At 38.3% G+C, this 10,989-nt stretch overlaps 1 pseudogene; it reads right to left on the bottom strand.

Moving 5' to 3' along the window:
- Window positions 1–8,753: 8,753 nt before the first annotated feature.
- Window positions 8,754–9,275, bottom strand: LOC141503310 (uracil phosphoribosyltransferase homolog pseudogene; annotated as a pseudogene).
- Window positions 9,276–10,989: the final 1,714 nt, after the last annotated feature.

Raw genomic sequence — 10,989 nt, 5'->3', positions numbered from 1 at the left:
AATAAATCCTAGGGCTATCTTGGTTTTTTTGCAAGGCAATGGAGTCAAGTGACCTGCCCAAGGTCACACAACTAGGTAATTATTATTATTATTAAGTGTCTGAGGTAATATTTGAACTCAGGTGGCTGAAGTTGGGGCTTTCAATACCAATGTAAGGAGAAATATAGTTCTAGGATGCCTTTTCTCTCAGACTTTAAGCCAGCAATTCATTTTTATAGATTGTTATCACCCAATTTGGGTCTACTGGAGAACTTGGTGGATCCCTGAGATTGTCAAATCAACTCCCTACTAAAGGGAAGAAAGGAGAATGGGACCCTGAAAGGGAATTTAAAGTGAAAAACCCTGAAGTTTTGACTCCACTCCTTTCCAGACAGGAAGACCTAAAGGAAAAAGAATATCAAGAGTCCTGTCCTAGCTGGAAACCTTAGGGTTACATAAGAGACATAATTCTTGTGAGTTGTTTGAGGCACAAAGGAATAAAATGAATAGCCCAAGGTCATTCACACTGCATAAATCAGAAGTAAGTGTTGAATGCAAGTCTTCCTTTTCTCTAAGGCCATCCCTTTATCCATAAATTAAAATTTAAAAATTTGATTTTTCGGTGGTTTTTGTGGGGTGTTTTTTGGTTGTTAAGTTTGATTCATTTAGATAGGGTCATTCTCCATTATTACATTGGCTATAACTTCAGATGCTACCCTGGTAAGCTGAGGTTGGGGCTTTGAATGCCAGTGTAAGGAGAGTCTTTTCTTCCTTATACCTCACAGAGAGATGTGTGGGGATGTTCTGGGAAGACTAGTCCTTTCCAAGTTTTAAAGTCAGAATACTTCTGAATTCATTATCTTTACTTGCTAGTTACATGAATCTGAGAAAATTATTTTTTCCCTCCTGACTTTAGGTTCTTCAGCTTTAAAATTGGTATAATTATAATCTTGTGTTTTTCTGTGGATCAAATGAGAAATGCACAGCCCTTAACAAAGCTTGAAGTACCATATAGAAAGAAACATGCCTAGTATACAAGTGCAATCTGCAGTGCTATATGCAAAGACATAGAGGAAGAAATAATAGAGTTAGATGCATAGGACAGCAAAATTAGGTCCTCTGGTAATACTGCTAGGCATGTATTCTCATTATTTGATGAACTTTCTTCCATCTACTTACCTTTGTTCCCTGAAAATGGTCCATTTAAAATGTAATATATATGTAATAAGATGTAATAAGTTATTATATATAATAAGATGTTACTTCAGATGCTGAATCTCATTCTAAAATGCAGGGAATATTATGCAGGTTACTAAACCTTTCCAATGTTGTGGATGAGTTTGAATGCTTCACTCAGGAGATGCCCCTCCTTGATTGATACAAGATGTTGCATTCTATTTTTTTCTTTTGTTTTGTTTTGTGATGCAAAGCATCCTCCTGAGAATTGTGGTCAAATTATTCAGGGTATAGAGGCCAAATGAGGTAAATGTAGTTTTGTTGGCCTTCAAGACTTGGAGATGCCCCTATTTTCATTCTTAGGAAAAAGAACCCAAGGAAGAAGCTAATACTAAGAAAGGTAGGATGAAATAGAATGTATCCTTCTCTGGAAATTATCATTGCTATTCAAAGGGATATTCAGTGGCTTTTTCAGCTTTGGTAATTTCTATTTTTCTCATAGCTGTTTTTTTTTTCCATAGATACAACTTCTGGTTCTTTATTCTGGCTTCAGTTTTCTTTGGCTTTCTCATTGTTTTTTTTTTTTTTTGTTTTGTTTTGTTTTTATCCAAGTTTGTGGAGAGAGGGGTGGATAGATGAAAAGGAAAGGACTTATTTTCAGTCAATGGAGCTTTGGTAGAATTAAATTTGCCAACAATTAAATTTATCATGCTTTTAACTTCTCTGTTTTTTCATAATAAATAATACTGACATCATTTTAAGATAGCTATTTAATATTCAGCTATACTTTGAAGTTGAACTTATATTTCTTCTAAATTTAAATTTAATCCTCAATTTTAACATCATATTTTAATCTTTTTTTTCTAAATAAGATACCTTCTAGTTTTCCAGAAAACAAGAATCATAGCCATATCACTGAAATCTGTTTCTATACTTCCACAAATGACAACCTGTAATTTATTCTTTTTTCTTTTTTTTTGCTTTCATGGACTAAACTTATAGGTGTGCCCCATAGGGAATATGATGATATTTACTTCTCTGAATTTTTGTATTTGCAATTCAAGCAGCAGATTTCCTTCGTCATGGTTGCCTTGATTAGGATTATCTACCAAACTGTTAAGTTTCTTTAATGAGTCTAGTTTTTAAATTCCCAAAGTAAACCATTTTTACAAAAAGAAAAGCAATTCCTTGATTAATCAATAAATCAAATGGATCAAAATGGTGAATTAGGGGCCACCAACCAATATTGCCCTCAAATAATTTTAAAGTTACTGTTTCAAATTAAATTTTAGAATGGCAGAACTAATAAAAAGTCAGGTGAGACATTTTTCTGTCTTAAGAAAACTTAAGAGGTCAACAGGAGAAGTTTATGACGGCAAGGTGAAATTAAAAATATCAAACTGGAGTTCATGTTACACTAGTATAACTTTCACCTTCACACTAAAATGATAGTTAAATTTGAGTAGCAATTTCTTTTTTATTCAACTGAATTGAAATTTTCATGCAAATACATTTATCATGAGATTTTTCAAATAAATCTCATACAACTAAACATACAATACACAGAATATGCCTTTTTCCAGAAAAGTTTTGTTCTAAGATGATCATTATTATCTGTAAAATTAGCCAGCATTTGATTTTCTGTCTATGTTTGTAACAATAGTAATCACTATAATAATAATAACAAAGGACAGTCATTTTATTTATCTCTAGACAGTAGTATAGAATGTTGAATTGAACATTTAAATAAAAGAACATTATCAGGATAGCAATCAGAATTGAGGTGACTTTTATCTGAATTTCTTTGAATTAAGATGAGAGAAAGCTGATAATCATCATTATCAACATGAGCATTAGTATTATTAGGGTCATCTCAAAGCTCAACTCATCCATGAGATGAGGAGAAAGGACAATAGTAATTTAAGGGAATGTCAGGGAGATTGACCTAGAGTGGGAATCTTACATTCCCTGAGATGATTGCAGTAGCTTTGAAGGCCTGGCAGGAACCCTGAAACTTTGGTCAATTGATTTCTGGCAATAACTTTTATTAGATTAGAGAACCCCAATCTTTGTGATCAAATGACTTCTAGGAATCGCAGAAACAGATGGGTGGCATGGATTTGCTATCTGGTTCTAAAGAAACCATAGCTGTGATCAGTATGATATGGAAGACCACAGAATGAGTGTCCTTTTACATTCTATTACCTCAAGGAAAAAAAGGTACATTAGAACAAATCAGAAATATTAAAATGTCATCTGATAGAGAACCTTCAGTGGATATAGAGCTAATAATTGGGGAAACTGTGAGTGTACAAGTACATATTTACTTAAGGTAAATTTCAGAAATGATGCATGGTAAATAAAACAAAAAATAAAAACATCACAGAAGTCTCAAATTATTTTGAAAATAAGATAGGTCTCCCTAGTGTGAAATTCCAAAAGTTCTGTTTTGAAGTTGACAGCAAAAATCTGATCAGCAGACTTATTTCACAAGGAAAAATTCAAAAAATGTTCCTACATGGAAGTCAATTATTAAATTTTCAGTTTGAGTGCTTATGCCTCAGTCTATAAATGTAGGCTTAGCAATTTTGTTTTGAATACTTGGATTTAAGAATGTATTAACAATGCAGACTAAACTTTAAAAAGTGTTCCACTCAAAATAGTCTGATTAAAAAAAACACACTTTTAAGTTTAATTTGCTTTATTAACCGCTATTCCCAGATTAAGAAGCAGTGGATAGAGAACTGGACTTAGAATCAGGAAGACTTAAATTAATGAGTTCAAATCTGTCTTTGGGCAATAACTAGTTGTGTCACCTTGGGCAAGCCACTTAAACCTGTTTGGTTCATTTCCTCATCTTTCAAATGAACTTGAGAATGAAATTGCAAACCATTCCAGTATCTTTTCCAAGAAAACCCCAGAATGGGGCCATGGATAGTCAGACATAACTAAACAACCAAAGAGTAGCAAGTTTGATTGATGTTACATATTTATCCCTACATCCCTATATTGTTCCATAAATATTGCTTAGCAAGAATGTAGTTTAAGTTTCTGTAAATGCAGTCTTCACCTGACTGTCAGTCTGGTGACTGACTATAGGCTAAATTACCAACGATGATGATGATGATGATGATGACTGGCATTTACATTGCAATTTAATGTTTGCATAATGTTTCACATTCATTATCTCTTCTGAACTTCCTAATACTCCCACTAACAGAAGTGAACTCATTTTTCCCAAAGTATCTAAATGCACAAACATTTTAAGATTTTCCTCGGGAGTATATATGGTAACTGTTGCCATGGTAAGGATCTTAAGTGGGGGGGGATTAGAGCTTTCAAGGAATATCCCTAAGAACAGGCATCAAGCACTATTAATAATAGATATGATTAGAAAGACCCATTGAAAAGCTGTGGGAAAGAAATGGAAGATTTTATCAGTATCATGGGTAGTATGTGGAAGAGAACACTTGAATGCATCATTGTTCATGTCAAGGTAACATGAAACAATGAATTCAAAAGCCAAAAATATTTCAGGCATTCTAGATTCCTTCAATCAGTAATTGAAAGCAAAAATTCAAAGGTTAATAAAATACAAGGTCTGAAAGTAACACAGAGAGCCAAAAAATTAACATCAATAAAAACTATCATAGAACTTGAGAATCATGAATAGAGACAAGACAGAATTCTTAAAGACCTCTAGCTGTCTATAGGATTTTGCAGTGTACAACAACAGAAATGAAAGAATTTAAAGAAAGAAACAGGAAATTTGTATACCATTAATATAATATACTATAGAACAGATATGTTTGTGTTAAGTCTGTTTTAAAGTCTCCCAAACAGAATTAAGTATAGCTTCCTAATTAGAGAGGAAGTTGAATGAAAACATCTTATTAACCACTCATTATATAATAGATGACATCAAACTACACAACACTTGAAAAAACATATTTGCAGTCCTTCTCAAGGAATATTTCTTCACTGATATAAAAGTGTCATTTAGACTTAATAAGAATAGAAAGATCTTAAAATGTATAGTCTAAAATCATTTAGCTTGAATTTAGAAGTTGTAATGAATCTTTGGATCAGGAATTTTTAATTTTTTTTTGCTGTTAGCAGGCTGGTGAACTCTGGAGACCCCTTTTTGAAATAATGATTTAAATTGTTTCCTTTATTTATTTATTTTTATATTTTTAGAAGGCAGTGGGGTTAAGTGACTTGCCCAAGGCCACACAGCTAGGTAATTATTAAGTTTCTATGGCCAGATTTGAACTCAGGTACTCCTGACTCCAGAACTGGTGCTCTATCCACTGCACCACCTAGACACCCCTAAATGAATTTTTAAATAAGGAAAGCAATTATATGAAAAATATATTTATCAAAATCACAAAAAATAGAGATAACCATGTTAAGAACCTGTAGAAATTCAGAATATTTCTTAGAAATAACTACTTTCCAGGCAAAGCATATGAAGCATAAAGACACCAATAAGAATGTTGTGACTGGGGGTGGCTAGGTGGCATAGTGGATAAAGCACTGGCCTTGGAGTCAGGAGTACCTGGGTACAAATCTGGTCTCAGACACTTTATAATTATGTAGCTGTGTGGCCTTGGGCAAGCCACTTAACCTCATTTGCTTTGCAAAAACCTTAAAAAACAAGAATGTTGTGATTGACCATATAAAATACTTAGAGCAATTCTGAAAAAAATTTAATGGGAAGAACACACTTAAAGAAATTAAAATTCATGGTATACCAATTAATGTACATTTTTAAAATTAAAAAAAAAAAATTGACTGCAATATATTTGGAAAGTGTTCAAGAAAAAAGCCAGAAATAAATTGTAGACAATTACCAATTCTTAGGTTGTGAAACTGATTTTGGTAGCCCACATTAATTTATATGATTTACTAATTGAAAATTGTATCTAATGACTGGAATCAATACTTAGGAATAAGATTTACTTTGATTCTCTGGGCCTTAGTGATGGAAGTTGTAAGATTTAACTTCACCATTTCTCTGGCTAAAGCCTATACTCAAATCTGTCACACTCTCAAAACAGGAGAGGAAAAAAGAGAAGATAGGAAAAAAGGAGGATGAGTCAGCCTGGTCATAAACTGTTTTGTCTGGCACCAGAGATACCTGATATTAGACTATCCAGATGACGTTGTTCATATTTTGAGTTTTTATCCATTGCCATAGGTCCTTGAGATTCTTTCTTGTGCGTTGGGTCAAATGAAAGCCCACTCTTTACCTGTCCTATAGAACAATTATAGTCTTAGTTTAGTTTTCATCAAAGAAATATTTTTGGCACCTAATATATCCTGTTATCTTTTCATAGTATTAAAAAAAGGTGCTCTGGAGGGCGGAGCCAAGATGGCAACAAGAAAGGATCAAGTTTTAGGCATCTTCTCATAAAACTCATAAGTTAAGGACTACATTTTCAAGAGACAGAACCCACAGAGGGACCCAGTGAGGCAGTTCTCCTACTCAAGGTAACCTGGAAAAGACCAGAAAGGCTCTGCTCCCCGGGGGTCGGAGGGGTGGCCTGGGGTGGCTCGCCAGAGCAAAAGAACTTCAGCCTCCTGGAGGCAGCCCAGGGCACTGGTAGCCATGGCTCACAGCAGCTGGGGAGTCTCCTGAGCTACACCCCGGGGGAGCACCTGGCAGAAAGTGGGGGAACAGTGGGGGACCTCTGCCAGAGCAAGCACATGAAGCCCACCCCCTGAGCACACAGCTAGCAGCATGGTCTTTCAGCAACCCAGATCCAGGAACTGAAGCAGGTGGAGTCTGTAAGCAGGAGCCCCCAGGGCATGAGCCCATTGAGCTGAGGGAGGGGAGTGAAGAGAGACTGCAGAACTCTATCCTCTGCCCCTGGAACAGGACTCTGGGGCTCTGACCACATTCAGATCCTGATCGCAGTCTAAGCCCCCCAATAGAACAGCAGGGCTCCCCCCCACCTCAGCCCCGAGGCAGAGTGGGGCGCATATGGTCATTCACAGACCAGGAAGGAGGACAGAGCCTCACACACTGAGACTCTTGTGGGAGTGTCCCAAAAGCTCAGGAAGCACCCCCAAACCAGGCCCAGGCTGGGAAAATGAGCAAGCAGAGAAATAAGAGGAACACCATTGAGAAATATTTTGCAAATAAGCCCAAGAAGGATCAACATACTCAGTCTGAAGATGAAGAAGCACAAGCTCCTGCATCTAAAGACTCCAAGAAAAACAGAAATTGGACTCATACTATGACAAAGCTCAAAAAAGACTGAGAATCAAATGAGGGAGTTAGAAGAAAAACTGGGAAAAGAAAGGAGAGCGAGATGCAGGAAAAAAACATGAAAATGAAGTCAGCAGTTTAGTCAAGGAAAACCAAAAAAATGCTGAAGAAAATAGCATGCTAAAAACCAGCTTAGGTCAAATGGATAAAACAGTTCAAAAAGTTATTGAGGAGAAGAATATTTTTTTTAGAATTGTTTTTTTTTTAATATCAATGCAAAATAGGGTACAGGTTTTTACAAGCAATTGACCAAGAAGCTTTTGTTTCAAAAATGATTCCTTCTCCATTTGGGAAGCCAGAATAGCAACACCCACAAATTATTGGGATTATACAAAGCATGACCTTCTTTTGTCCCATTTCGGCAGATTACAATCGACAAAACTTGGCAAATGACTTTTCCAAGTCCTAGTCTCCTAGTTAAAAAACATCAATATTAATCACATCATTTTAATTTACTTATTGGATAAAAGACCAAGCAAAAAACCATTCTGTCTGCCACCACCCCCTACCCTGCTCCACTCACACCCAACCATCATTTCCTTTTTCTGGATGGATGGTATTTAACTGTATTTAGCCCTCCTGTGTCGCCATTCTGTCTTCCCTGGGGTGGTCAGTGGGGAGGGGGGAGGTCACTGCTCCAGCCCAGTTGCCAAAATGGTCCCCTTTTCCTTCACTACCCAGCCAGGTCCACATTTCTTGGGAAGCGAGCCACAGAGAGAAAAAATGGACCAACTGAAAAGTCAAGCACATATTCTAGGGCTGACATCTTGGGTCTGCCAGCTGGAAAGAAAATGAAAAATTCCAGAGGCATTCAGTTTTGTTTATGAGTCACCAGAAAAAGCCAAAACTGGGAAAATGAAGAATAGAAGAAGGTGGAAAGTGGGCTTAACCCATACACATGTGTGCAGGCACACACACACACACACACACACACACAGAGACACGCCCCCTCAGGGGAGCAAAAAGCATACAGAATACAAAGCAAATCCCAATGGGTCTTAGACAACTGACTCTTTTTGGTTTTATTTCTAACTACAAGAAACTTCAGAGCAGGGCAGTTCAGAAACTAGAGAATACATGAATTCATTGAGGAGTCCGTTAATTTGCATAAGCACATTATTAAAATTCCCATCAAGTCTAAGAGCTGAGTGTGCCTTATTACTGCACTTGGTTCCAATATTTTCTGTTTGGCCCAGAAAGAGAAATTCATTTAAATAGCCCCTCCATTTGCATTGTCTCATCCCATTCCCCAACCAAAATGGGACAAGAGGAAACTCGGTACACTCTTATAATATCATATAGGGAAAATAAGTTTTCCTTGAAGTTAATCTGTGCCAAAATACTTCTGTCCAAAACGTGTTGGTGGAACAGGATGGACCTCTGTGGTTAAAATGGTGATGTCTGGGAACTCCTGAATGATCGACGTAGCACCATGAGGAGTAGAAAAGAGACTAAGGACAATGATGACATTGGGTTGAAGACTGTGCTCTATAAGGACTTTTACAGCCTCAATGACAGTATTTCCAGTGCTTAGAATTGGATACATCAGTAGGACTGTTCTCTGATAAATGTCTGGGGGGAACTTGGCATAACAGACCTTGGCTCTTTGGGTCTCCTCATCACTCTGGATCAGAATCTTTCCGATTCGGATTGAGCGGCAGCAGTCCCGAAAACCCTGCTCAATGGCCTCTCTGCTTCTCATTATGCTGACCCCACAATTCCCCTTCTCAAATTTCACTCTTTCATACTTATAACCTGTCGGAGTGGTCACTGTGTACTCTTTGTATGGCAACTGATTCAGCCCCTCTTCCACAACAAGCCTAATCAAATGGTCCGCAGAAAACATGAAGTCCCCTCGACTGGCTGTCTTGTTCTGGATGATGGTCTGGAGCTCCCGGATCTGGTCATTCATGGGGAGCAGCTTGAGCTGTGGGCCCAGCGGGCAGGAGGGCTCCGGCTGCTCGCCCTCCTCCGCCTGGGGGCGGGGCTTCTCCCGCTGGGGACCCTCGGCACCGTCCAGGCCAGCCCGACCACGGCTCCTTTGGCTGCGGTCGGCTTGTCTGGGCACCCCGCCAGCTCCTGGCCGGGCCTTTCGCTGGCTTCTGGCGGCTCGGGGCACGGGGAGGCCGCGGCCGTGGCTCCCGCTGCCACTGGGGGGACCAGCTGCTGGTTATGACAGGGCATGGCGACAAGCCGCCAGAGCTGCTGAGAAGAATGTTTTAAAAAGAAAAATTGCCCAGATGGAAAAAGAGATGAGAAAACTCTTTGAGGAGAACAAATCCTTCAGACAAAGAATAAAATTCAGGGAGATTGATGAATTTATCAGAAATCTGGAATCAATACTTTAAAAACCAAAAAATATGAAAAATTAGAAGAAAATGTGAAATATCTCATTGAAAAAACAACTGATATGGAAAACAGACTTAGGAAAGATAATTTAAAACTTATTGGAATACCTGAAAGTCATGATCAGGAAAAGAGCCTTGACATCATTTTCAAAGAATTACTACAGGAACATTGCCCTGATATTCTAGAAGCAGAGGGCAAAATAGAAATGAAGAGAATACACAGATCCCCCAAGAAGGAAATCCCAAAAACCCACCCCTAGGAATATTATGACCAAGTTCCAGAACTCCCAAGTCAAAGAGAAAACATTATAAGCAGCCAGAAGACACAGTTCAAATATCATGGAGCTGCAGTCAGGATCACACAGGACTTAGCAGCAGCTACATTGGAATCTCGTAGGGCTTGGAATATAATATACCGGAAGGCAAAAGAGTTTAGAATGAAGCCAAGAATGAACTACCCAGCAAGGCTGAATGTCCTCTTCCAGGGAAAAAGATGGACTTTCAATGAACCAGGGGAATTTCAAATGTTCCTTTTGGAATGACCAGAGCTGAACAGAAGGTTTGATCTTCAGATACAGTACTCAGGCGAAGCATGGAGATTGAAGAAGCGGAAAATATGAGGGACTTAATGATGATGAACTGCATGTATTCCTGCATAGAAAAATGGCACTGATAATACTCATATGAACCTTCTCAGTTAATAGAGCAAGTAGAGGGAGCTTTTATAGTTGAAGCACAGGAGAAAGCTGAATTCGAAGATAAATATGGTGTAAAATGGAGTTAATAGAAAAAAAGCGAAATGGAATGGGAGAAAGAAAAAGGAGAGGGGGAATAGGCCAAGATATTTCATATAATAAGATTTTTCTTTATTACAATGAGCTATTGCAATGATATGGAAAGGGGGGAGGCAAGGGGGAATGAGGGAATCTTTGCTCTCATGAGAGGTGGCTAGGAGAGGAACTCAAAGGGGTATAGGCATCTGGAGTAAGAAGGAGGAGGGGAAGGGGGAAGGGGTGGGCATGTGAATGAAGGAGGAGAGGATGGAATATGGGGGGGACAGTGGTCAGATATAACACATTTTCTTTTTTACTTCTTGCAAGGGGCTGGGATTGGATGGCCTGTCTGGGACCATAGGGCCAGGTGGATGCTGGGCCTAAGGGGTTGTATGGGGGCTCAGGGCCTCTTGGCCCCAGGGCCAGGGATCTGTCTGCT

The sequence above is a fragment of the Macrotis lagotis genome, chromosome X (assembly GCF_037893015.1).
Source record: "Macrotis lagotis isolate mMagLag1 chromosome X, bilby.v1.9.chrom.fasta, whole genome shotgun sequence".
Taxonomy (NCBI): Eukaryota; Metazoa; Chordata; class Mammalia; order Peramelemorphia; family Peramelidae; genus Macrotis; species Macrotis lagotis.
Note: the sequence above shows the minus strand (reverse complement) of the source record. Positions and strands in the feature narration are given on the sequence as shown.